Below are 27,174 nucleotides of genomic sequence, written 5' to 3'. Positions count from 1 at the left end.
GAAAATTTAAGGGATTGCTATCTTAGTTTTTCACCTGCACAATATTTTGTTCCCTTTACTATTCCTAAAATAGTGATGGATTATCATAGATGAGTTTCCATAAGAAGCGGACTCTGATGAAGATTTGTATGCATGAGGTGATTGCTGAGGAGAGCTGTGGAGAAAAATGTATGTGAGTGAGTGAGGAAAATACAATTGCTTAGAGGGGAATCTTGTACTATAATGCAGTTTTCACAGAGTAGGGCATCTGGCTCCAAAATCTCCATTCAATTATCAGAGGTCAGATTTTCTAAAAAAGAGTCTTAAAGAGAGATTTACTTGCAGAAGATTGATTGAGGAGAGCTCTCAGGACAACACCTATAAGGAAATAGAAGGAGCTGACTTTCACAGGGGGAGAGGTTGAACTGAGATATATTTCCCTCCAAAGCTTCAGCAGATTGTATGGTAGCTGCTGCTGAGATTCAGAGTTGTTCTGAAGTCAAAAGATTTAGCCTTTGTACCCTTCATCAACCAGTTATTGAAAATAGGCCTGCCTCAAAGAAGGGACACAACTTCAGATGAGACAGCTCCTCTTTGCCAAGGTCAGTCAATGGAGAGGGATGCAGTGCCATTAAGAGGCAATATTTCCAGCACCTAGTTAGAATGAGTACATTTGTCTTGAGGGTACTATGATGTCCATGACAAGGATATAAAAACTATTAAAATGTGTGTAGTGGTTAAATGTATTTGCAAATGTTTATTCATTTATTTCAGGATCTTCTATGTCTTTTTGCCTTATATCTCCATACTGACCTATCAACAGGTATTTGATACCAGCTAGAACTAAAATGCAATTATTCACATATATGTCACAAACACTTCTTGTATGAACATAGCAATGATATTGTTTTAAGAGAATCATTAAGATGAAAGAGGTGTTTCTAAATTCTTTGGCATGCCACAGACATACTAGGGGCCAGAACTGCAGGGTTTTACCTTGGTGTTTTATGGAACAGAAGTCTTCTCCAGGAGAAGGAGGAAGTGAATAAAGCAGAAGATTTCTAGGGCAGGGGACTACAGTAAAGGCAAGAGACAGACGTACCCATCTTTGTGTTTCTTTCTCTGTTTCTCTGTCTTGCCATGGAACCTCAAGGAGAGAGAAAATATTTAAAAATTCCAATAAATTGGCCAGTGATGAGTAAGGGCATGCTTAGATTGGGAAGAATAGCTTGGAAAGACTCCAAGCCTTTAAGTCATACCCAATATGTCCTTGGAGAGAGAGTACACAATTTGCTAGGAAATGTGTCCTAATTAACAGCCTTACAGAACACTCCTGGCTCAGCAAGTTCCACAGAGGGCATGCATGCATTCCAAAAATTCCAATAAGTCACAATGAGGGATTATGGAAGGGCAGAGAAGGCAGGACCACAAGCAGTGGCCTGGTATGGAACAAAGAGATAGGGAGAGTGGATTCTTTGATACTGGTGCAAATTTCTGATCAGACTATGGCAATGGGTACTATTCAATGCCCAAAGGACTAGATTGAACAGGTTGCAAATTAGTGGTCATAAATCCAGGGACCAGAGCAGCAAAGGACATCACAGACTACAGGAATTACTCTTCAGCCAGAATTGTGGTGCCTTCTCCCCTATCCTAACCACTCAGTAAGCCATCCAGAAGGTGAACAGGCAGTATAGGAAACCTGAGCAATCACCTGGAAGAAACTGAATCATCAAAAGGAGACTAAACTAGCTCAGAAGACTATGAATCTGAATTCACTGCAAATTTAAGAGGCCATTCAAACTGGAGGATATTACGAGGTCATTAATTAGTAAGTTACTCTTCCCATCTCTCCAGCAAGGAGAGGACAGTGAAAGTGATTATTCACTTATGGGATATAAGGACGTTAGATTTTGAGTAGCATGAGTAGCTTGAGTGAATGAATTAGCTATACGATTCCAAACGTGCAAGTGAATCGACTTGAATTCAGAAAGCTCATTTAAAACTCTGCCTTTTTTTCATTTACTTGCTATTTTAATGCATAAGGGCCACCAGGGATTTAAAAATAAGCTCATCTGCTGAGAGCCACACTGATCAAAATTCACAAATACCCATCAGTTTTAAAATAAGAAACAGAGCGATTTTCTGGAACTCAATAAATTTAAGGCAAAATTGGAGAAAAGTAAAAATAAATATAAAAGAGAGTCATGCAACATTATAAATATATGCAAATAATTAATGTGTCAGAAAGAAGATAAGCTGTTCGGAATCTTGAAAAGAGAAGGCTAACATCAGCAACTGATCTTGCTCGTACTTCGTTGTCTGATAAACATGAGAATTTCTGTCACAAGAAAAGAGTAATCTACTTTAGGTCAAAAGGTATGTTTACTCATTTATTCAATCAATGAATACTTGAGTGCATACAATAGATTGAGTAGATCTGTATTTACTCAATCATACAATAGATACAGTAGATTGAGACTCTATGCTGCACATGAGGTGCTCAAAGATGAAGAGGACATGGTCCCTGTATCTAAACACTCCACGGTTTTATGGGAATAATAATAGACAAAAAATGTATAGACAAATAGGGGAATAATAGAATAATAGACAAAAAAGCAAATCATTTCAATAAAGGATATCAAATACTATAATAGAGGTTTATGGGGGGGAACCATGTGGTTTGTAAGGTTCATGAAAGACTATTGAATAAAGGTAGGAGATAATTCTGAGCCAATGCTCAGTATTAAAACTGAAGAAAGACAAGGGGACAAACCTAAAAACAATTGAATTTTTAAATGGTGAATAAAGGGAAGCAGAAACTTTATGAGAAAAAGAATAGAGGTGGCTGGATATTGGTGGAAGACAAAATAGACTCCATTATTAAAAGTTTGCTTTGGAGGCCAAGAAAAGGCATAATTTCAAAATAGATATATTCATTAGTATCATCCTATGCCTCAGAGAAGGGAAGTCAGAACAGACAAGTGCTCAATGAATGCATAGGCAAAATGATTAAAAAGTAAAAATAAAAAAAAAATACAGAATAGTCTGCCACTTTTTTGAGAAATTTGGCTACATATAAGGGAAATTACTCCTAAGGTCACATCTAAAATAACAGATTGAGGCCAGGAATGGTGGCTCATGCCTGTAATCTCAACCCTTTAGGAGGCTGAGGTGGGTGGATCACCTGAGGTCAGAGTTCAAGACCAGCCTGGCCAACGTGGTGAAACCCCATCTCTACTAAAATACAAAAATTAGCTGGGCATGATGGCAGGCACCTGTAATCCCAGCTATTCAGAAGGCTAAGGTGGGAGAATAGCTTGAACCCTGGAGGCAGATATTGCAGTGAGCCAAGATCGCGCCATTGCACTCCAGCCTGGGCAACAGAGCCAGACTCCATCTTAAAAAAATAAATAAATAAATAAATAAAATACCAGACTGAATTTTATTCTCCTTTAAAAAAAAATGAGGGAGAAAGGTTAATTAGTAAGAAAGATGTTGTAGTATTGAAGAATTTTTTAAAAAAGAGTTGTTGAACAAGTTTCATTAGCAGATTTTGGTATTACCGGCATGTGCACCAGATCGAGCCCTCTTTTCCAGGGTTAGGGCTTGAACTTAAATGAGGTAGAAGGATGCGGTAGGGAGGGAGATTTGAAGAGGTTTACATTTAATGACCTTCTTTCATCTCAAAAGAGAGTTGTACTCTGTTGAAGGTCTAAGGAGAGGTGTTCAGGTGTGGAGATTGAAGACAGAATATTTTTTGAAAAGAGGTTACAAAACATGATAGAACAGCACTGAAATGTTGTTCAGTGGGGAGGACTAACCTATGTATTTTCCTATCTCATAATAGATAGGAAAAAACTGGAAATGTCAGGAAGTGTGAGGTGTCTATCAAGTTGGAAAAGAGGAATAGTGGAGGAAGAAGAAGTGCTTGGGACGATTTTAGGCATTCTGAGTTTGATGTAGTGTTGAAAATGTCAGAAATAGTCTTTTCTAGAACATTACCATTTTAAACAACTTCATTGGCCTTCAAATGGAGGGAGAATTATCAAACATTTTGAAAAAAATAGACCCAGGGGCTGCCTCATTTGTGGGGCTGTATTCAGTTAGCTTTCCATTTCCGCATTAGGTTTGTTATAGATACAAGTTGTTTTACATTGGACAATCCACAAATATTCTTTGCCTCAGTTTCTTATTCATATAATGTTAAATTGTAGAATTCTTGAAAAATTGTAGTAATTCACACTTTACTGAATATTAGATATGCATATGAAAACCTTCAAACCTTACTAGTTCAGAAGATGAGCAGATGTTACCATTTTAGTTATTAAATGTGCAAAAATTAAGTGGAATTTAAAAAAATATTTTATAACTTTTGGTAGGTAAAATGTAGTAAACACGAATAAACATTAATTCCTTTAAATGACTGTATTGCCAGACCCCTCTAGCTTGCAAATATAATTAAAAATCTGGTCCCATAAATACTCTTAAGGTTAGCAGTTTCATTTAGGGGTAATAGAAAAAAATGCCGGCAGTGTTTCAAAACTAATTTGAAAAGCAGTTTCCTCCTTTAAGGTATTTGTTAGATAATAGCCTCCCCTTATTCATTTGAAGTTTCATATAATTAGATGTTATTGTGGGAGTAAACTAAACACATAAGAAAAATTCACATAGGTATTTTTGGAGAGGATTTGTGTTGGATTAATTGGAGTCTAAGAGGGTAATGGAAATGTAAGTATATTTCATTAAAAAGAAAGAAGCATAGAATATGTAGCTTCACGTAATATTTTAGTTCCTCATTGCTACCAGCATCCTAATGATACATTCAATTCTTAATCTTTATATGCCTTTTGTCTAATTTAATGGTTGCTGTTTAGGCTTCAGGCACTAATCTCAAAGCTTCACAAGTTGCTTTCTTTTTATCAATGAAATATTTTGGGGAAATGCATATTTATTTAAGAATTTTCTAAAAAACAGTGAAGCAATGCCTGAGTTAAAATATGAAATTTCACTTTGGGAGGCCGAGGCGGGCAGATCACGAGGTCAGGAGATCGAGACCATCCTGGCTAACACAGTGAAACCCCGTCTCTACCAAAAAAAAAAATACAAAAAATTAGCTGGGCGAGGTGGCGGGTGCCTGTGGTCCCAGCTACTTGGGAGGCTGAGGGAGGAGAATGGCGTGAACCCAGGAGGCGGAGCTTGCAGTGAGCTGAGATTGTGCCACTGCACTCCCTCTCAAAAAAAAAAAAAAAAAAAAATTAAATTTGAGTGAGTGGAATTGTGTTACTTTAACCATATTAATATTTTACAAATGTTCTGTCTCAAAGCTTTTGGATCAAATCAGCTTGAATAGCAAAGTATTTTTGTTCATCTAAATTTTAGATTTAAATTATAACAGTCGCTGATTGAAGCATATCTAAAGGGTCAGAATTTAGTTAATGAACAGTATCTTTACAGTATCTCCTAAATTCTGCCTTTATTTTTGAGATACTTTAAAATTTTTTTCCATTAAAAAAGTAATTCCAGAATGGTAAAGATTTGAAAAAAAAAAAAAGCATACAAATCAAACATAGCCTGATTTCCATAACACAAAGTGTAAATGTCTATATTTACATTTGATAGCAAAAGCTTCCTAATTATTGCAAAGCCATTTATTAAAGGAAGGGTAATATTTTCCATGAATAGTGGTGGTGTAACTGGACATCCATAAGCAAAAAACAAACAAAACAAATGAAACCCTCAACTTTTTTTTTTTTTTTTACCTGTTTTTGTTTTTAATGGAGGCTCAGGTGGCACATGACAGATCATAAAATGGCTTCAGAGGTAGGGGGCTGGGGGAAAACAAAAATAAACTTGGGGTCGGGGGAAGAAAAACAACCAGGAGGAGGTAAGAGCTGGCTGGTTCCTTCTCAGCCTGAGTTACAGGAGGGAGTTGCTGTCTGAACAGTAAGCTCCCTTCCTTCAACCCTTGATAAGAGGAGGGAAGAAAAAAGAAAAAACAAAAGGCTGTTGCTTTGGCCCTCCTGAGTCTCAAGGCAAAGGTGAAAAGCTGGTGTTTTGATGCCATGAATTATGGGAAAGGGAGAGCAAGGTACTGGGTAGGGTACAGGTCAGTTGGAAAAACTGGCAGATACCAGATGGCAGCTCTGGGTGTCCTTTGAGTTGGAATCACTCCAGGATGGTGGTGGTGGGGTCCCCACTGTTGACAGGGGCTGAGGCCTCAGGGGCTGCGGGCTGCCGGGGGCCAGGGGCCTGCTGCCGTCTCTGCTGGAAGTAGTAGGGGCGGTTTCGTGGGCGCTGGGGCTCAGGCCGGGAACCATCAGCGGGACCTTGGTTGGGCTTGGTCTCACAGTCCCCAACTTCTGTGGTAGGCTGCTGGGGTGGCCTGGGGCGGAAAGGCCTTCGGTACCTGGGCCGGAATCTGGGCGGGGGGACCCGCTCATCTCCCTGCTGTTGGTGCCCCTCCAATGGGGCTGTCTCTTTGGGTTCTACCCGGTCAGTGCCCTCTATAGGCTGCTGCTGGTTGGGAGGCCGGGGGCCTCGCACAAACCGCCGTAGAAGGGTGGGGGGCGCCGTCGTCTGGGCCGCTGCCCAGAGTCTTCAGCCTGCTCCCCTTCATTGCCAGGTCCTGTCCCCCGCGAGGGGATCTCTGCCACCATGGGTGGTGGGGCAACTGAGGGAGGCCGGGGGATGAATCGGCGGAACCTACGTCGGTTGGGGGCATAACGGCTGCCCTTCACAGGCACCCCCCGGGGCCCAGTTACATTAGCGGCTTCTGCGCCCTTCTCTCCTTCTACATCAAATTCCACAGTCTCCCCATCTCCAACGCTGCGCAGAAACTTCCTGGGGTTGTTTCTTTTAATAGCTGTCTGGTGAACAAAGACATCTTCCTTGGTGTCATTCCTGTTGATGAATCCGTAACCATTCCGGACGCTGAACCATTTGACAGTGCCCAGGACTTGGACTGCCAGCACCGGCTTGTCCGCCTGACTCCGGGCGGGGGGGGCGGGGGTTCCCGAGGCCGCGGTCGCCAGGTTGCCAGGGGTGCGGGGGCCCGGCGCCGAGGGGGTCCCAGCAGCGGGGCCCGAGGCGGCTCCGCCCCCGCCGCCCGCCGCGCCGCCTGCTTTCTGCGGCTCCCCTGCGGGCACCGGTACCACCACCACTACCACTCCTGCCGCCGTCGCGGGCACCGTCGCCGCGGGGACCGCTGTAGCCACCGCTGCCGCCTCCACCTCGCTCATCCTGCCGGGTCCAGGACCGGCCCCCGCCGCCGCCACCGCCCCAGCCCCTCCCTCCGGCTCGCGAACCCTCCGTCCTGCTAGGTCCTCGCGCCCTGAGCCTCGCCCGCACGCCGGCAGCGGGCCCGGAGCCGAGGCCAATGCGAAACCCCCAACTTAACTTAAAACTCACAATTCATAAAAAACTAACTCAAGTGGATTATAGATTTAAATGTAAAACTATAAAAACTTTTAGAAAAAATTAGAAGAGAAAATGCTTGGGGCTTGGGACTTGGGACCTAGAGCAAGATGAAGACTTTTCCTAATCTATTAAAGAAAAAAAGTAGATAAATTGAACTTTGCCAAAAAAAAAGTTAATATGTAAATAATGGAAAGGCTGAAGATTGGGAGAAAATATTTGCAAGCCACATATCTGACAAATAATTTACATCTAGAATATAACTCAGAACTCTGAAAACTCTGCAGTAGTACAACAGAAAAATCAAAAATGGGCAAAAGACATGAATAGATTTTCCACTAAACATGCAATATGTGTAACAAATAAGCATACAAAAAATATATTGAACACACTAGCTAGTAGAGCAATGCAAATTAAATCAAAATGAGATATTATGACACACTTTTCAGAATGGTTAAAATGTAAGCATAAACAAATAAATAATAATACCAAATGCTAGCAAGAATGCAGAGAAACTGGATCTCTCATACGTTGCAAGTAAGAATGTAAAATGGCAGAAGCATTAACAAATTATTGGGTAATTATCTTAAAACCAAACATATTGTTACCATATATTCCAGAAATTGCAGTCTTGGATATTTATCTCAGAGAAATAACAACCTATATTAACACCAAAATTTATAAACAAATGTTCATAGAAGCTTTATATATAGTAGCCAAAAACTGGACACAACTCTGTCCTTCAATAGATGAATGGCTAAATAAACTGTGATATGCACATTCCATGGAATATTAGTCAGCAACAAAAAGAAACGAACTATTTATTCATCTAACAACTTGAGTCCATCTCAGAGGCACTGTCTTTAATAAAAAATCCCAATCTCAAAAGGTTATACACTGTATGATTCACTTTACATAACATTTTTAAAATGGCCGTGCTGTGGAGAATAAGAACACATTAGTGATTCCTAAAGGATAAAGTGGGGAGGCAAGGTAGAACTGTCAGGCCTCTGAGCCCAAGCTAAGCCATCATATCCCCTGTGACCTGCACATACACATCCAGATAGCCAGTTCCTGCCTTAACTGATGACATTCCACCACAAAAGAAGTGAAAATGGCCAGTCTCTGCCTTAACTGACGACATTACCTTGTGAAATTCCTTCTCCTGGCTCATCCTGGCTCAAAAGCTCCCCTGCTGAGCACCTTGTGACCCCTGCCCCTTCCCGCCAGAGAACAACCCCCTTTCACTGTAATTTTCCTCTACCTACCCAAATCCTATAAAATGGCCCCACTCCTATCTCCCTTCACTGACTCTCTTTTCGGACTCAGCCCGTCTGCACCCAGGTGGAATAAACAGTCTTGTTGCTCACACAAAGCCTGTTTGGTGGTCTCTTCACATGGACATGAGTGAAAAGAACTATAAAATCAAAAGGAAATTTCTTTGTAGTGAGGAAACAGTTCTGTCTTGATTGTGGTGGTCATTACATACATCTCTGCGCACACACACACACACAAACACACACACATACACATAAAAACTTGTGAAAACAGTCTGAAGTCTAGTTCACAGTATATACCGGTGTCAGTTTCCTAGTTTTCATATACATTACAGTTATATAAACCGTTACCACTGGGGGAAGTTTAGTAAGGATGTACAATTCTCAGGACTATTTTTGTAAATTACACTAAATTATAATTATTTCAAACTAAACATAAAAATATAAATAATTTAAAAAGAGCAGAAATTAATGAATTTTAAAAATAATGTTTAATTTGAAGAAACAAGTAAAATAGCCAAATGTCTGACAAATACGATGATTAAATAGATAATATGTGGGAATAAAAGAGGCAACTACAAGTAGATTTAACAATACATAAGTAAAACACTTTTAAAAATATGCCCTACATATAAAAATTTTTTGAAATACTTAATTCTTTGCAAATATAAATTAAAATATTGTGAAAAGAAAGTGTGAAAAAATAACCATTACAAAATTTGAATCGGTTCTGAAAAGCTACATGCCAAAAATCATCCCTGCCAAACAACTCAGAAGGAAATTTTACAAACATCAAAGAATGAAAATGCACCTATATTCCATACATGTTACATATTAATAGATTAGGTCACGAGGCAATATGTCTAATTCTATCACTGGGCTAGAGAATTCTTGAGAAACCCAAGCAGAAGAGGACACATGCAACAGAAATAACTTAGTGCAAACTCAGTTATGGATGGAGAGGCACAAATCATAAATAAAGTTAGACAAAATCGTGCACATGCAAAATTGAAATTCATGAGAAAGATGAGTTTTCTCAGCACACTAAGAATTACTTGTAAATTAGAATATCAATTGATGCAATGTACTACATTAAAGCACTAAAGGAGAAAAACATTTATATCAAGAGATGCAAAAAGCAAATCCGTTAGATTTTTTATTAGCAGATATTATGTATGTGAGAAATTTTAAAACATTTTTAGCAATTTCGGTATAGCAAAGAACATCCTTATTTAGAGAGAGTACACAAATATGTAATAAATATATTTATCATTGGCAAATATTAGAAAGACCATTTAAATTCAAGAAAACAATAAAGAATTTTCTTGTACTGGGAATAACAACTAGTGGAGGAAGAAGAACATATATAAATTAAGAAGAAAGCAATCTCTTTCACAGATGATGTAACTATAAACAAATAAAATCCTATAGGAAGCTATAAAATATAAGATTTCATTAAAGAACTTAGCAAGCTTTTGGATGTAACATCAACTTTGAGAAATCAATTATATTTTATATACTAGTTATAAACAGTAAATATACAGTGTATCTCTTTTCAAGGTCCCATTCATAAAGATAAAAGTATGATGTACATAGAAATAAATTGAACTAAATATGCATAAGACCTTCATGGACAAAATTATAATATTTTTGAAAAATCTATTTGAAATGTCCTACAATGAAAGATATTTGAAGTTTATGAATGGAAAGATACAAACATCCAAAAGCATATTCATAAATTCAGTGTAATTCCCAAAGAATTTCAAAATTTCACCAATGTTTATAGAGCATGAGACTTTTATTTCATCTAAGAGAGAATAATTACCAGTACCTGTTATACATGTTAGTCATATGAGAGGAGAAAATTACCAATCTACATTCTATAAATAGTCTGAGAAAAAATAAACATTAAACGATTATAGGAAAAAAATGTAGGAGATTATGTAACATGTTTTTGGTAAAGAAAAATTCTTTAAATAAAACAAGACTGAGCAACATGTAAAAGAAGAGTTTGAAAAACTTAATAAAAATAATATAAAGTGTTGTTTATCAGAAGCTATAATAAGAACTGTAGAAAAACAAATTATAGTTATGAAAATGGGGTATACTAGCAATATGAATGGAAAAGGATTAATATTCGTTTGGAATATTTCAAAATTTTGTCTTTATTTTGGGGATCCTGAAAGGGGATTTTTTAAAAAAATTTATTATCTTCTATCACTCTCTAAGATTTTTTTATCTTTAATCTCTCTCTAAGAATTAGAAGAGTATAGACAGGCAGGCTTAACTTTATTTGCATAAAAGGGGAGAGGTAGTAATGGCATTTGCTCCAATGCAAAGTAAACCAAAATCATTTGGCATGGTAACTTGCGTTCTGAGATTCTATGTCCTTCCCAAACATACCACTCCACTTCTTTAAAGGGTTTATTATGTGCCCTAACCTGTAGGCCAAAGCAAATGCTGTGCAAGCAGGATTGTATGTGGGGAGTGTTCCTTCCACAGACAATTCTTAACTCATCTCTTCAATCTTTGCCCCACTTAAGATTTCTGCTCTCTGCAGTTGTCATATACAAGGCTGCCTTTTTGTTACCTCTAATTGACTTTATCCATTAAAATGATAACTCACATTTTCAGTTCAGAAATAAATCTAAATCTTTGGGCTGTTGAAATCTTCAACTCTATGTCACGCGTGTCCATGTGAAGAGACCACCAAACAGGCTTTGTGTGAGCAATAAAGCTTTTTAGTCACCTGGTTGCAGGCGGGCTGAGTCTGAAAAGACAGTCAGCAAAGGGAGTTAGGGGTGGGGCAGTTGTATAGGATTTAAGTAGGTAGTAGAAAATTACAGTTAAAGGGGGTTATTTTCTGGTGGGCAGGGGTGAGGGTCACAAGGTGCTCAGTCGGGGAGCTTCTGAGCCAGGAGAAGGAATTTCACAAGGTAATGTTGTAAGTTAAGACAGGAACCAGCCATTTTCAATTCTTTTGTGATTCTTCACTTGCTTCAGGCCATCTGGATGTATTCCTGCAGGTCACAGGGGATATGATGGCTTAGCTTGGCCTCAGAGGCCTGACACTCTAGTTTTCAAGGTTTTTTTGTTATTATTAGTTTATTCTACCATATGGAATTTATTCAAAGTGCAATACACTTGAAAGTGAGAGGAATATAAATATATATACCTTGGTTTTCATTTTTAATCAGAACAGTTGTATTTTTTAAGTTAAAACATTGTTTTTTAATTTAAATATTTATTTAAATGAATATTTCTTCAATAGAAAGAGTGCCAGAATGTAAACAAAGTAACTTAGCCCCAATAATTGTAAATATAACCAATAGTTTTAAGCACTTAATATTTGCCAGATGTGTTGGTTAATACACCTTATGAATATCTTAATTAGTCACCACAACAATCATGTGGGTTGTGAATAATTCTGCTAATTTTTTGAAAGAAGAACTAAGGAAGTTTACTTATGATCTCACAGTTGATAAATATAGTAAATGAGCTAAGCTTAGTCTGACTCTAAAGACTGTTTTCTTACCTGTGCAACAAATTTCTTATCTGGGGATTTTTAACCTAGCGTTTAGAAATGTCTTTTAGAGTGTTTCTAGCAATAATAATATATGTTTTTAAATACGAAAGCAGGCAACATATAAAAAAGGAAAAATGAAATGACTGAAGATGGAGAATCTGAATAGGCTGGGTGAGTTAGGGAGTGGAAGGGCAACCAGCATTATGGTGAGTTAAGAAGAACACCATGGATTTCTCTTTCCTAAGACAATTATAGAAAAGTTCTCTATTAGTAAAATTGAAGACTACATGTAAAAAATAATTACAGTAAAATACAATAAAATCACAGACACAAAGATTCCTTGATCTCTTGATCCGTGTTTAACAGTGCTTATTACTACTTTTGTTAATTTCTTCAAACTGACTAAGAAGGTGACAGTCTTCATAAAACTTGAATAGTCAGTAGATTTCTGTATTCACAGGAGAAATTGTATACCTAGCACTAGTCTGAGCTGCTTTGCATGCACCACTGATGCTCAATGTAATGTTGCTATTAAATCCAGGTGCTTTTTTCCACTTGTAAAATCATATTAAAGAAAGGATAATGTACAACATTAGTCATGTCATTTTACTTGATAAATCATAAGGGGTTCTCCTAAATAATCAAAGGCACTAAATAAGCTAAAAACATAAATGCCATTAAAAGAAAATAAGTGAAATTCTCCCATGGTTTAACAGTTCAATTAAAATGGATATGCTTCATCAACACCTGCAGTTTGCAAGACGAGTGGATTAGGGAACATCATCCATGAAGTAATGGAGAAAAAAAGTCAAGATAGCAGTATCAGCATAAAGAGTTTAGAGATAAATTCTAATATTTTAAATGTTCAAGCTTAACTTACAGCCAGCCCTCTTCATTAACAGACTTCAGGGTATAATTTCAGTGATTAAAAAAAATTATTTAATGCCTAGCAAGTGATGTTTATTGAAAGAAATGTTATTTAACAAGTCCATATATACAAATACCTCTCTTTGTTCACTAAAAGTAAATATGTAAATGTATAAATTACAATACAAAGCTCAAATTATATATAGACATATGAACAAAATTATATTTAAGCACAAAATCTAGAGATCCTAACCTATGCTTGAGGAAGCCTTAGGTCCTTTACAAATAATTTTCTGGATTGCAAAAAAGCATGGAATTTTGTGAATTGTATTCAGTTGAGTTCAAGTCTACAAATATTTCAGAGACCCTGCAAGAGAAAAGGAAGTATTATAAATTGTTTTGAGGTACATACACTTTATGAAAGCCAGAGAAACAAATTATTTTAAATAAAATGTGACATTTTAAGATGTTAATATATAAAGATACTCACATATGAGATTATGAGGGGTGACAGGAAAGAGATAGAGAGCTGGGTGTAGGAGAGTTACGGAGCAGTGTGAAAGTCACAGAGGTATGAATGAGTGACTGACATGGTTTGGCTGTGTCCCCACCCAAATCTCATCTTGAATTGTCATAACCCTCACGTGTCATGGGAGGGACCCAGTGGAGGTAACTGAATCATGGAGATGGTTACTGTCATGCTATTCTTGTGACAGTAAATGAGTTCTCATGAGATCTGATGGTTTTATAAGGGGCTTTCCCCCCTTTTCTCAGCACTTCTAATTCCTGCTATCATGTAAAGAAGGACATATTTACTTCCCTTTTTGCCATGATTGTAAGTTTCCTATGACTTCCCCAGCCATGTGGAACTGTGAGTCAATTAAACCTCTTTTCTTTTTCTCATAATGTTTCCCATAATGTTTGAAATACTTATGAGACATATAAGTTGAAATATCCTGTAGATAACTATAATTCTGCAAATAAATGACAGGGAGAAAAGTTATAGAATCATCACCATTTAGACATTAGTAGAAGCTGTAGGAATATTCGCAATCCACCAGGAAGAAATCATGGATCAGAAAGAAGAGGTCTTTTTTATTGTTGAAGGTGTATAAATAAACACTCTTAGGAAATCAGTTTAAATTTGTTGGAGGATTTAAATTCTCATGATTAATATGAGTCATGACCAATATCAGTGTTTTTCTTCCTACATTATAAGGTGGAAAATCATTTTTTTTCACTTTAAAAGAAGTGTTTTCCCTCAAGACTAAATCTACCAGAAATGAGGAAAAGAAAGCAGCAAAACTATTTGTCATTTATTGTGTTTTGGGGGCCAGAGTTTTTTTTAGGAGCTGATTATACGGTTACCATTATCTGAGAAGCAAAAGATAGAAGCACACCATTAGTAACTCAGGGTGAAATTAAAGCCCAACACAGAACTGATGGGGAATGAAAGTAGTTTGTACAGAAAACTTAAAAGGTTAACTCTCCAGACAACAGTCCCTTTGCTTTGGCTCTCTCGTAGTTTCAGAATAGAAAAGTAAATGGCAAAAGAGAAATCTCCTAGGTGTGTGTCATGTCATCTCATAGAGATGTGTAAAAGGTGAAAATGCTGCTAGCTTTCAGAATGACATTTCAACTATTTGCTTCTCTGAGAAATTAACTGTATCCAGCTTCTGGCTCATTTTCCACTTCCCCAGTCCCCTTCCCCTCAATTCCCCAGTTGTCTGTGCTTCTAAACAGGGCATGTCTTTTGACTTGTAAACGTTGATTTAGATCCTGCTTAATTTCATAATCTTTTCAGGCCACTACTGTTCACTTAGACAATATCCCCTTAGCTTGGATTTAGCCATGAACTATTGATCATTTACTTGGTTTCTCTTGGAGTTCAATGTAGTCATTCTGGTTTAGTTCAAAAGGACATTGTGTTTGGGTAAGAGAACGTATTTTGTTATACCCTTGCTTGTTACTACTCTCTCTACCAGTTCTGCTCTTCCTTTGTCCCTTGCATCAAGTGTAAGGCTATGTCATTAAGCCCAACATTTTCCACAGCATCACCCTTCCTCTACCATTGTAAGTACACATGTACACTTAGCCATCACTCTCTCCCATGTGCTACAACACTAGGCACATGCTGCTATTGCAGCACTCTCCATATTTGGGAGCTCCTTTGAGACAATAACCATCTGGGTTAATGTTCATCCATCCTACTTGATATCTACTATAGTTCTTAACACCCAATAACACACAGTTGGCAAACAATCTGTTAATTGTTGTCATATTGCAAGATGTAAATGCTGTATCTTTAGTCACATCAATTTTCATATTTTGAGTCTAGATTCCTGATGTCACAGGAGATGTTCTTATAAATCCTAAAAATATGAAAAAGAGAGGGAACCCCAAAGATAGATAACCAGTCTTTTGAGATACAACAAACAATAAAACAAATATGGAAAATGCAAATTTTTACAGCCCTCATAGCAAATGTCCAGCTCTAGGACTGGTAGAGTCACGGGCAGGTAGGTAGACACATATTCATGTGTTATACCCTTTGCTCAGAGACTCTGAGCACTTTTTCAAAGCCATTTTTTATGTAATAAAATAACTGATATTGGTACACCTAATCTCAGCATACAAGTCATGAAATCACTATCAGAAAAATAGGTTTCCATTTCCATATTTTATTTTTTTAATTGTACATTGACAAATTACAGTTGTATATATTTATGGGTTACACAGAGATGTTATACTTTTTAAATATAATGTGAAATAAATCAAACATTCAAATATTCATCACAAGTATTTAACATTTTTTGTAATAGGAATATTTCAGACATATTCTCTTAGTGATTTTGAAATGTATAGAAATCAATTATTAGCTATAGTTACCATGATGTATAATAGATATCCAAAAAAAATTAAATTTATTTCTCCTGTCTAACCTAAGCCCTGTACTCTTTGACTATCATCTCACCATTACCCTCACTCCTTAGCCTTTGGCAACCACCAATCTACTCTCTGCTTCTATGAGTTTAATTGTTTTAGATTTCATACATACAACAAAGGAAAAAATTAACAACAAAGGAAATAATTAAGAGTGAACAGACAATCTTAGATTGAGTAAAATATTGCAATGCATATATCTGATAAGGAATTTAATAACAAAAATATATAAAAATCTCAAACAACTTCATAGAGAGTAAAAAAAAAAAATCCCGTTAAGAAATGGGAAAACAACTTGAATAAACATTTCTCAAAAGAACACATGTGGATGAATAACAGATACATGAAGAAATTCTCAAAATCACTAACCACTAGGAAGATGTGATGTGCATTAAAACTGCAATGCGATATCAGCTCACTTCTCTCAGAGTGACTGTAAAAGGCAAAAGATAACAAATATTGGTAAGGGTGTAGAGTAAAGGGAACCTGAGATGGAGCAGGGACCTTGTCTTAGGGGCCTGTGGGCTTCCACCAGACTTGAAAGTGAAGGAAAATTTTGAGTTCTTTCAAGGGAAATTGCTGTCAACTAGCTATCCCTGAAAAGTAAATAAGCAACTTGATAAACAAGAATGTAATAGTAGCCTAAAACAATAGTGAAGGAAGCTAGAATTGTGAGATGTTTGTCTCCCCATAGAAACTAAAGATAACATTTTACCATTCCTCTCTGAGTTGTTTTTCATAAACCTGGAACCCCACCAAGCAGTCCACCAGCATGTAGACCTCAGGTAAGAGGTAACTGAAGACCAAACTCTGATCACCAGTGTTCTAAATTTCCTCCTCCAGGGCCTGGAGAAAGTCACGGCCATGAGCCAAAACATGTCTGCTGACCTTAAATTTTCAAACAAAGCTTATCTTCCTTAACCAATTGCCAATGAGGAAATCTTTGAGTCTACCTATGGTCTGTAAGCTCCTGCTTTAAGACATCCCAGTCTTTCAGGACAAAAACAATAGCCTGTGTGTATTGATTTATAATTTTTCCTGCAACTCTGCTTTCCTGAAATTTACACCTGCCTTTAAAAACCCTTACCTGTTAGCCCATTGGAAAGATTGAGACTTAAGTGTGAGCTGCCTGATCGTCCTTACTTGGTGCCCTGCAAATAAATGCTTTCCTTTCTTCCTCCAGAAACCTCGGTGTGGATATCTGGTCTCGGTGCACCAGGTAGTGGACCTGAGTAAAGTTCTATAACAAATCCATGCACACTGATGGTAGAAATGTAAATCAGTAAAACCATCATGAAAGACAGTATGAATGTGCCTCAGAAAACTAAAAATATAATTACTGTATGATTCAGAAACTCCACTTCTGAGTATATACCCAATAGATTTATAATCAGCATGTCAGAGAGGTATGGGCACTTCCATTTTCACGGCAGCACTATTTACAATAGCCAAGATACGGAATCAACCAAAATGTCTATCGATGGATGAATGGGTAAAATGTGATACATATACACAATGGAATACTATTATGCCTTAAAAAAAAGAAAATTCTGTCCTTTGCAAAAACATGGATGGAATTAGAAAACATTTTACTAATTGAAATAAGCTAAACATAGGAAGACAAAGAGTCCATTTATATCACGTTTTCTATGGGTCTCATTTTCACCCATAATTCCTTTGCACTAGTGAAGTAACTTCGATTTGTTAGCTTAGTTTAGTTTATCAGGTTTTTTAATCAATTATGTTTATCTACAAATCTATACAAGTATTTAAGTATGAAGAGTTAATATTTGGATGCTTTCCATATTGCTTCATAAATTGACTATATATGCACTTATCAACATTTATCAGTTCCATTTAAAAATAAAGAATGGTTTGGCTATCCAAGTCCATTGCCAATGACATATACACACACACACACACACACACACACACACATATATACACACACATATATATATTAATGCTATCTATTAAGACTTTTTAACCCCCTTCACTGCTTCATTATCATGAATTTAATTCTGTCTTCCATGCCCCATCAACATGTCAAAAAAATCTATAGTTCTTTTATTTTCAGATTACTGTTGTTCAAATGATGTATAGGATAATTTTTTATGGATAATGATATTGATATTTGTCTTAGTCAGCTTTAGCTGCCATAGCAAAATACCATAGACTGGGTGGACTAAACAATAGACATGTAGTTTTTCACAGTTTTAGAGGCTAGCAGTCCAAAATTAGGCTGCAAGTTTGGTTTATAGTGAGGGCCCTCTTCCTGGTTTGTAAATGACTGCCTTGCTGAGTCTTCTTGAGAAAGAGGGTGATCTCTCTGGTGTCTCTTGTTATAAGGGCACTAATTTTGTCATGGTAGTCCCACCCTCATGATCTCATCTAAACCTAATTTCCAAAGGTGTCATTTCCAAATACCATTACACTGGGGGCTAGGACTTCAATATTTATATTTGGGAGAGACAAAAACATTTAGTCTATAACAATATTTACAATCAGTTTTACAGTATGTTACATAAATTTAGGCTTATTGCCATTTTAATTAATTCTACTTCCAGAAATCATTGCTACATTTGCTTATAGTATGGCCTTGCCAATGTGAACAAATAAGATTGACTTATCTTTGGCTTTTTCTTATTTATCTTCCAGAGATTCCTTTCCATAAGTTCTATGAGTGCTATTTATGAGTCATTATTTGAGAATATTTCCTGGTTGCCATCCACATGGACAACAATTTAATTTGGTTTGGTGTAAGATTCTTCAAACATACATCTTCCCTAAATGTGTTCATTTATTCATTGTCTCTTGGCTTGTACTGTTGCAAAAAAAAAAAAAAAAAAAAAAACTTAATCTAATCTGATTTATGTGTGAAATTTAACCTTCATTTTCTTTTTTTTTTTTTTTTTTTTTTTTTGAGATGGAGTCTCGCTCTGTCGCCCAGGCTGGAGTGCAGTGGCGCAATCTTGGCTCACTGCAAGCTCTGCCTCCCAGGTTCACGCCATTCTCCTGCCTCAGCCTCTCCGAGTAGCTGGGACTACAGGCGCCCACCACCACGCCCGGCTAATTTTTTGTATTTTTCGTAGAGACGGGGTTTCACCGTGGTCTCGATCTCCTGACCTCTTGATCCGCCCGCCTCGGCCTCCCAAAGTGCTGGGATTACAAGAGTGAGCCACCGCACCCAGCCTTAACCTTCATTTTCAACTGTCTCAGTATACTTAGGACTATAATTTGTTCTTCCAGCACTAACAGTAACGAAAACAACAACAAAACCAAACCATCTTTCTTGGTTAGAACCTACTTTAAGCCATTTGTCTGAAACATCATTAATACTTGCATTTATAACAGCCTGGTGGGTTTATCTTGCCCAATGTCCAGAAAAGTCAATGCACTGAGAACAGCAGATATTTCAGCAAAGAAAGAGTTTAATGATCAGAGGCCAAGCCAAGGGATAGGACGAGACTCGCTTCTCAAACCTGCCTCCTCTAGAGCTAAGAGGGTGGGGTTTTTAAGGATAATTTGGAGGGGAGGGGGCAGGGAATGGGTGCTGCTGGTTGGTTGGGGATGAAATTATAACAAAGTCCAAACTGTCTTTGTGCACTGAGTCAGTCAGTTTCCGGGTGGGAGTCAGAGGACTGGTTGAGCCAGTTTTCTGGTATAAGTCATGGGTCTAGGTGGCATCAGCTCATCTGCCCAAATGCTGAAGTCTGAAAAATGTCTCAAAGAGCAATCTTAGCTTTTGACAATAGTGATAAGAGCAATTGGAGAAGTTATAAATCTAAAGGCCTCTGGCTTCAAGACACACGAGCAGTAGAGGATTACAGAAAAGCAATAGGGAACAGTGGCTGGTTATTGTTTAACTATGTAAAAATTGAGCAGAATTCAGGCCGCTCCCATAATCCTAACCTTGTGGGGTTTCATTAGTCTTACAAAGGTAATTTCGGTCCCAGACCAAGGAATAGGCTAATTTTGGGAAGAACATGTTACCACCTTTGTTTTAAATGTAACAACGGCAGTTAGCTTGTGAAGTTAGAAGCCCTAAGATGGAGTCACCTATGTCAGATTTCTGTCACTGTTATAATTTTTGCAAAAGTGTTTTCACGATGTTAACACGTAAATTTTACTTCATGTCAAAAAATGATTTCTTGTGTTCTGTGACACAGTGGCTAGGCTTTATCACTTCCTAACCATGTAACCTTCAGAAGATACCTCACCATCCACCTAACCCTTTTAAACCTCACATGCAAAATTAAGATTTTAACATTTGTTCTCCAAAGGTTTGCTTTCAAAAGCAAATAAACACTATGCAATGCTGCTTCCATATAACCTCTGACATATAGCATTGGCTTCTCATGAATTGAGCTGTTATCATTCCTGTAAATTGCTGACTTCCAGTGATTATAGAAAGGTGGGCCAAGTGCTTCAGTAGTCTGATTACTGGAACAGAAACAAATAGTTTTATGGGGCAGAACCTCATGATTCTGAGTTCAGACATAGACAACTGAGTAGGAGAGATACATCTTAATGTTAAACATTTGATGGTGTTTAAATTAGTTAAGGCTCAAAAATACCAATATGCAGGTAGGTAATATGTTCAAATTAACTTATAAATGCTTCACAGTTAGCAGGAAATTTTCCTCAATTAAAATTGGAATTAATACTTTGTGGTATCAACCTAAATTAATCAAAAGGATCAGATTCTAGTAGAAAGAATATTTATTCAAGTGCCAAACTTGAGGATGGCTGCCTGGAAACTACAGATTTTAAAGAATGGAAATGAATGTTTTGAAGTATAGGAAGTATAGAAGTTTGGGATCACTTATATAGACAAAGTTTCAAGAAGCTTGACAGAATTTCACCATTGTTCTATGTAAAGCTTAATGCATAGTTTTAAAAAATCTGATTAGGTGAGTTTTTTTTTTTTTTTTTTTCCGGAGAGGTAGAGTTAACATGACACACTGAAGATGTCGCAGTCATTGTGTCTTTTGTGACATCTGGTCTGAGTTAGGTATAGAGGCAATCTGCAACAAAGATCAGTGATTATAAGCGGGAATAGGGGGAGGGGGTCTTGTCTCTGATCTCTCCTAGTCTCTTACAGAAGAAGAATAATGAGGAAGAGAGTTAATTTATAATCTAACAAGCAGAAGTTGCACACATTCCATATGACTCAATCTCCAGGGCTTAACTTCCTACTTGGCATCATAAATTTAGATCATTTTCACGTTTGTTCTTTTCTTTTACATTATTTTTTTCTTTTTTGCATTTGTTTTTATTTTAAAAATTAGACTAGGCGCTAGGTTGAATGAGAAGCTCTTACTCTGATTTCAGTACTTGGGGTCTGACATTTGTGGTAGCCATCTTGTTTCTTCCTCTATTAAGGCTACTAGGGCTCATTCTTCCCTTTCTGTTTTGTTTTTCATTTCTTAGTGCTTGAATTCACCTCAGTTATTTTAAGTCACCCTTCATTGTTGGAAGATAAGAGAAAATCATTTCCTATTTTTAAATGTGGTTATTCATTTCTTAAACTAGGTTAATCATTATTATTCTTTTATTTTTAGACATAATTTTCTAAGAAAACAGCAGGGGTATTAAGGTTTTTCTAATTTATTATTAATTCTGTAGTTAACACTCAAAGCAGACTATGTCATAGATATACTAAGATTATACTCATGAGCAAATAATGAATGTATTAATGTGTTGCTGTTAATATTCTTATTTTAAAAAGTTCGTTATAGTTATACCTGAAGCTGATTGAGAGCAAGAATCTTCATGTTAACGGCTCTGTTTCTGGTGCTTAGCACAGTGCCTCACACAGAGTAGGCACTCAACTTGTTACTTTCGAATAATTTAAAGAAAAAGTGGGCAAATGTCTGTTACAGTTATCAATAACCTGGGTAATTTTATTCAATTGGCTGCATGATTTTAAAAGGCGAATCCTTTTTTATAGTTTCTTCTATGTTTGGATCCTGACATTATTAATCAATGCCTAGTATGGTGCTAATCAGAAGTCATACATTTACTGACAACAATCCGGTGACCAAATACCGTTCTTCTAGTCATTTCTGGCAAGTGAAGTACATGAGGCTAAATATGCAAACAAAATAGAGAAGCTAAAAGTATCCAAACTATATTTGCCTCACACCAAATTAATACATTCGTATTTTGTAATTATTTATGTTTCCACCGTGAGGCCTAGTTATCCAGAAGCTCTCCTTGCAAAAATTGCACCGAGACTCAGAATAGAATTTAAACGATTCCCCTCAGAGATCTCATGGAACTCTACACTGGATTTTTTTTGTTTCCTCTCGAAGCTCTTTCAGTTCTATTTTGCCAGATTCAATTCCGTGTATTATCTATGCCTACCACCTTTATATAGAGGCCAGTCCACAATTTTCTTTCGGTGTGAATTTAATCATGTCACAATATATACATATGTCAAAACATCATGTTTCACATCTTAAATATATACATTTTTGTTGGCAGACTCTAATTCAATAAAGCTGGGAAAAATAAATTAAATTATTTCAAGTACTATTTTGAGTGTCAGTTTAAAAATAAGGCCTGGGATTTCATCCGCAGTTCTTTATGCCAGAAACTCACCAAGCTTGGCCCCATTCCTATTCTGGGTTGGTAAGCATATCGTTCAGGACCTTGGTAAGCAGTTGTGCTGCCTCATCTTAATAACTAGCATACTTCACAGACACAATAAAGATGATCTGTGAATTTCTAGTAATTTTTCAAAAATTCTATGTTGCTTTTTTCTCTTTATATGAGTAATAGAAAGAGGAAGTTTCTCCTGGAGCTCGCTTGCTAGAAATAGAATGGCTTTCTAGTGAGAATAATTGATCCCTTTTTACAGAGAAAAAGTCCCTTTTTTCCTTCAGTCATGTCTTTGTTTTGTAGGATACAGGACTACCTTTGATCAAAATAAGCATACCATGAAAGTAAAATAGTACCTATGAGATTTGTGGAAATGAACTGTTAAAATGAACTGTTGAAAGTCTGTATAAATGTGAAGGAGTTTTCCCCAGAATAATTCTAAGAAGTTTTGAAAGATAACATTATTGTAGCATTCATCTTTAATTTCAGTGTGTTTCAGTAAAAGGTTTTGGAATACTGCCTTAATAAACTTTGTCTTAAATGAATTAAGAAATTTATGACCAAAAGATATGGTTAACTTTTTGGCTATTATCATCTTCTCTATTAAATACCAATGGATAGAAGAAATCAATTTAAAATAGTCCTTACAACATAGAATGTAATAAATTATATGCATACCATTTAGAAAATAAATGGATTAAAAATCCACATTAAGCATATCCAAACAGATTTATTAGGATAGATAAGTGACTTTTTAAAAGACTAGTAGCAATGACAGTGAATCTTGAAAAATACATGCCTCTAAAACAACAAAGGTAAAGTTAACTAATATCATATACATTTATTCAATAAGTAATTATCTACTATGTGTAAGATATTCTTCAGGTGCTAGGTACACATCAAATCCAAGATCTCAGAGAGTGTGTAAGGCTAATAAATACATAAAGAAAAAAATAAAATTGTGTTATGTATGATTAAAACATAGATTAAAATAATAGTGTTTGGTTTACTTTAGAGAAGACTTTCTGAACTTTGAAGAAGCGACAGTTGATCTGTAGTCTGCTTGTCAGATACTATGCTAAGAAAAGAATCATATTTTCTGCATAAAAAGTGAGTGTCTGTGGAGCATAAAGTACATATTAGTCACTCTGGAGTTATAAAATTGCAACAGCGTCTCTTCTGTCCAGGAGCTTGAAATATAGTAGTAGCAGAGACCTGGCATTTACACACAGGTCTAATATAAGCGAATTTACTTAAATAAGGTTACTCTAGTTTTCTCTCACTATGTTCCAACCCTATTATGAAAGTTCTCCATATTTTAACACTTTTAATCCCCCAAATGCATTATGAGGTAGACTTTACTATTATATATAAGCAAACTGAGACAAAAAGACTAAGTTTCTCTTGTCAAAAACATAATAGTTTGCCAAATTTGGAATTAAATACAGCTTACATTCTTAATTTCTGTGATAAGGAATGAATGTCATGACATAAATGCAATACTATAAAATCATAAAAAATAGGTTTCTGGATGAGATGATCTGAGAAGATGGCAAGGTGTATTTGTTCAAAGGTAAACTGTTCATTATATATTCAAGGAAACATGAAAGGAGTTATCTTTTAGAGGTGTTTCCAAGACAACAATGACAACAATCACATTGATATTAGATTGGCAACACAAGTGGCAATGGTAGCTTAGATCATAAAAGACCCTGTGGAGTCCATCTAGAAATTTCTCTCGGGACATTTGCTCTATATCCACAAAGTGTTAATATTATAATCATGCCTCTTCTTTAAAAAAATCTCCAAATAAAACTTCAAATGTATATATATTTGAAAATTGTTTAAAGAAGTGGCCTGGTTATAATATTAATATACCCATATACACTAACATATGTTAGTGTATCTTATAATATTAACATACCCACGTGCTATGTGTGAGCATTAAAAAAGGAGAGGCATGGTTATTAAGCGAAAATAAAAGAAAATATTAATGAGCAAATGTCTTATGGAGATACATTCATTCTGAAAAGCAATCAAGAAAATGGCATTTTAAAATGTAAGTCATGTTTCAATAACATTGACAAAGAAGAAAGAAAGGAAGGGCAGGAGAAGGAATAGAGGGATGGTCAGGAAAGAAGGAAGAAGGGAAAGAAAGACCTCCAGCATCTCAAAAATGTGGAAAGCAACAATCTTCACATAGGGGAAATATCTAAAAACCTCTTAAAATTTCAAGTCCTTCAACAAAACAAGTTTGCTTTGATGAGGTAAAAACATATATAAATGTTTAACGAAATGATTTTAAAATGTATAGATGACTATCATAAAAACAACTAAAATGTAAATACACTTACTGATGTGAAAATACACTAAAAATGAATTGAGTTGAAAAATTATGTATACAGACTTCGTGTTTTGCCTGTAAATAGAAATATATTTTTGTCAGAGTCAGGTTTATTTGAAGCTAAGACTATTTTAAAATGTAATAAATGTCTGCTAATTCAACCTTTTCTATTTCAATTTAACATATAACACTATGCCACTTTTATTCTATTAATATAAGAAACATATCAACTTTAAAATTGCTGTAAGTTTGAATACATTTATTAAGGTATATCTGTTCTGTCTAGTTTAAATGAAATTATTTTTCATATTTTTAAGTGTATTCTCTACAATTTAGGCATGGTTGATTTTGATTTTTATAAAATTGATTTTTTTATTGCTTTTATTTCTTTTAAAAGTTTGCAAGAGAGAGTGATTTGTACAAATATATTGTTTAGCTCTCTGTTGTATTTTTAAATTAATATGTTTATACTGAGTTAATTATAGATTCACAGTCTGTTGTAATAAAATATCAGAGAGATCCTAGGAATGCTTTACCCATTTTTTTCCTGATAGTAACATCTTGCAAAACTGTAATACAATATCACAACCAGGATTTTGACATGGGTACAGTCAAGATATGAGATATTTCCATTCTTCGGAGGATCTTTTGTATTGAGCTTTTATAAGCATACCCGTATCTCTCCCTTGATCTGTCCCTAACCCTTGGCCTGTCCCTATCCCTTGGCAGCCACTAATCTGTTATCAATTTCTATAAATTTGCCATTTCAAAAATGTTATAAAAACAGACTATGCAGGGCTGGGCATGGTGGCTAACACCTGTAATCCCAGCACTTTGGAAGGCTGAGGAGGGTGGATCACTTGAAGTTGGGAGATCAAAACCAGCCTGACCAACATGGTGAAACCTTGTTTCTACTGAAAGCACAAAATTAGCCAGGCCTGGTGGTGGGCGCCTGTCATCCCAGTTACTTGAGAGGCTGAGGCATGAGAATAGCTTGAACCTAGGAGGCAGAGGTTGCCGTGAGCCGAGATCAAGCCACTGCACTCCAGCCTGGGCCACAGGGTGAAACTTGTCTCAAAAAAAAAAAAAAAAAAAAAAAAAAAAATATATATATATATATATATATATATGCAAAATATAGACTATGCAATAGGTAAACTTTTGGGATTGGCTTCTTTCATTCAGCATGATTTAATGATAATTCATCTCAGCTTCACATATATTAATATTTTCTTTCATTTCATTCCTTAGCAGTATTCTATAGTATGAATGTATCATAGCTTGGTTTACTATACACATGTTGAAGGACATCAAATTACTTCTAATTTGGGGCTATAACAAAGTTTTTTCATTTAGAAACTGTTATATAAATGGAATCATGCAGTATATGACCCCTTGAGATCGGCTTTTTTTTTCACATGTTACTAGTTTGTTTTCTTGGTCCCTGAGTAGTGTTCCATGGTACACATGAATCACGGTTTATTCCGCCATTAGCCATTTAAGGACAGGATTGTTGCTAGATTTTGGATACTATGAATATTAATACAACTGCTATGAACATTTATTTAGGTTTTGGTGTTAGGTTAGGTTGTCATTTCTCTAAGACAAAGGCCTGAAAGTGCAATTGCTGGGTCATATGGGAAGAGCATTTTGGTTTTATAAGTAATTGCCAAATAATTTTCAGAATGACTATATCATTTTATGTTCTCACCAGCAATGTATGAATGATTCAATTTCTCCACATTCCTGTCAGCATTTGATATTATCATGGTTTATTTTTAAATATTAGCCATTCTGACAGGTGTGCTTGAATAGCTCATTGAGATTTTAACCTGCTATTTTCTAGTGATTAATGAAGTTCAACATCTTTCTTGCTTATTTGCCATCTGGATATCCTGTTTGGTTACTATGTTCAATTCGTTTTTTCCCATTTTCTGATTGGATTGTTCGTTTTTATCTGGTGAGGTTTTTGAGTTCTTTATATATTTTAGATAAAAATCTTTTGTTGAATAAGAGGTTTGCATTTATTTCTTTCCCAGACTGTAGCTTATCTCTTCACTTCTCTTAACACGGCCTTTCATGGAGCAAGGGTTTTTAATTTTGATAAAGTCCAATTTATCACTGTTTTTTCTTTTTATGCTTTGTGCTTTTGGTGTCAAGCCTAAGAAGTCTTTGCCTAACTGTGGTTACAAAGATTTTTTCCTACTTTTCACAAA

General features: G+C 36.2%; 1 pseudogene across 1 annotated transcript; it reads right to left on the bottom strand.

The window, feature by feature from the left end:
• Positions 1-5,738: 5,738 nt before the first annotated feature.
• On the bottom strand, positions 5,739-7,337 carry LOC100596763 (annotated as a pseudogene). The gene has a single exon (XR_004033282.1). The product of XR_004033282.1 is annotated as a Y-box-binding protein 2 pseudogene (transcript).
• Between the last annotated feature and the right edge of the window lie 19,837 nt (positions 7,338-27,174).

This window comes from Nomascus leucogenys, chromosome 14, assembly GCF_006542625.1.
Source record: "Nomascus leucogenys isolate Asia chromosome 14, Asia_NLE_v1, whole genome shotgun sequence".
Lineage (NCBI taxonomy): Eukaryota > Metazoa > Chordata > Mammalia > Primates > Hylobatidae > Nomascus > Nomascus leucogenys.
The sequence above is the reverse complement of the archived record's forward strand: the minus strand, read 5'-3'. Positions and strand labels throughout refer to the sequence as shown.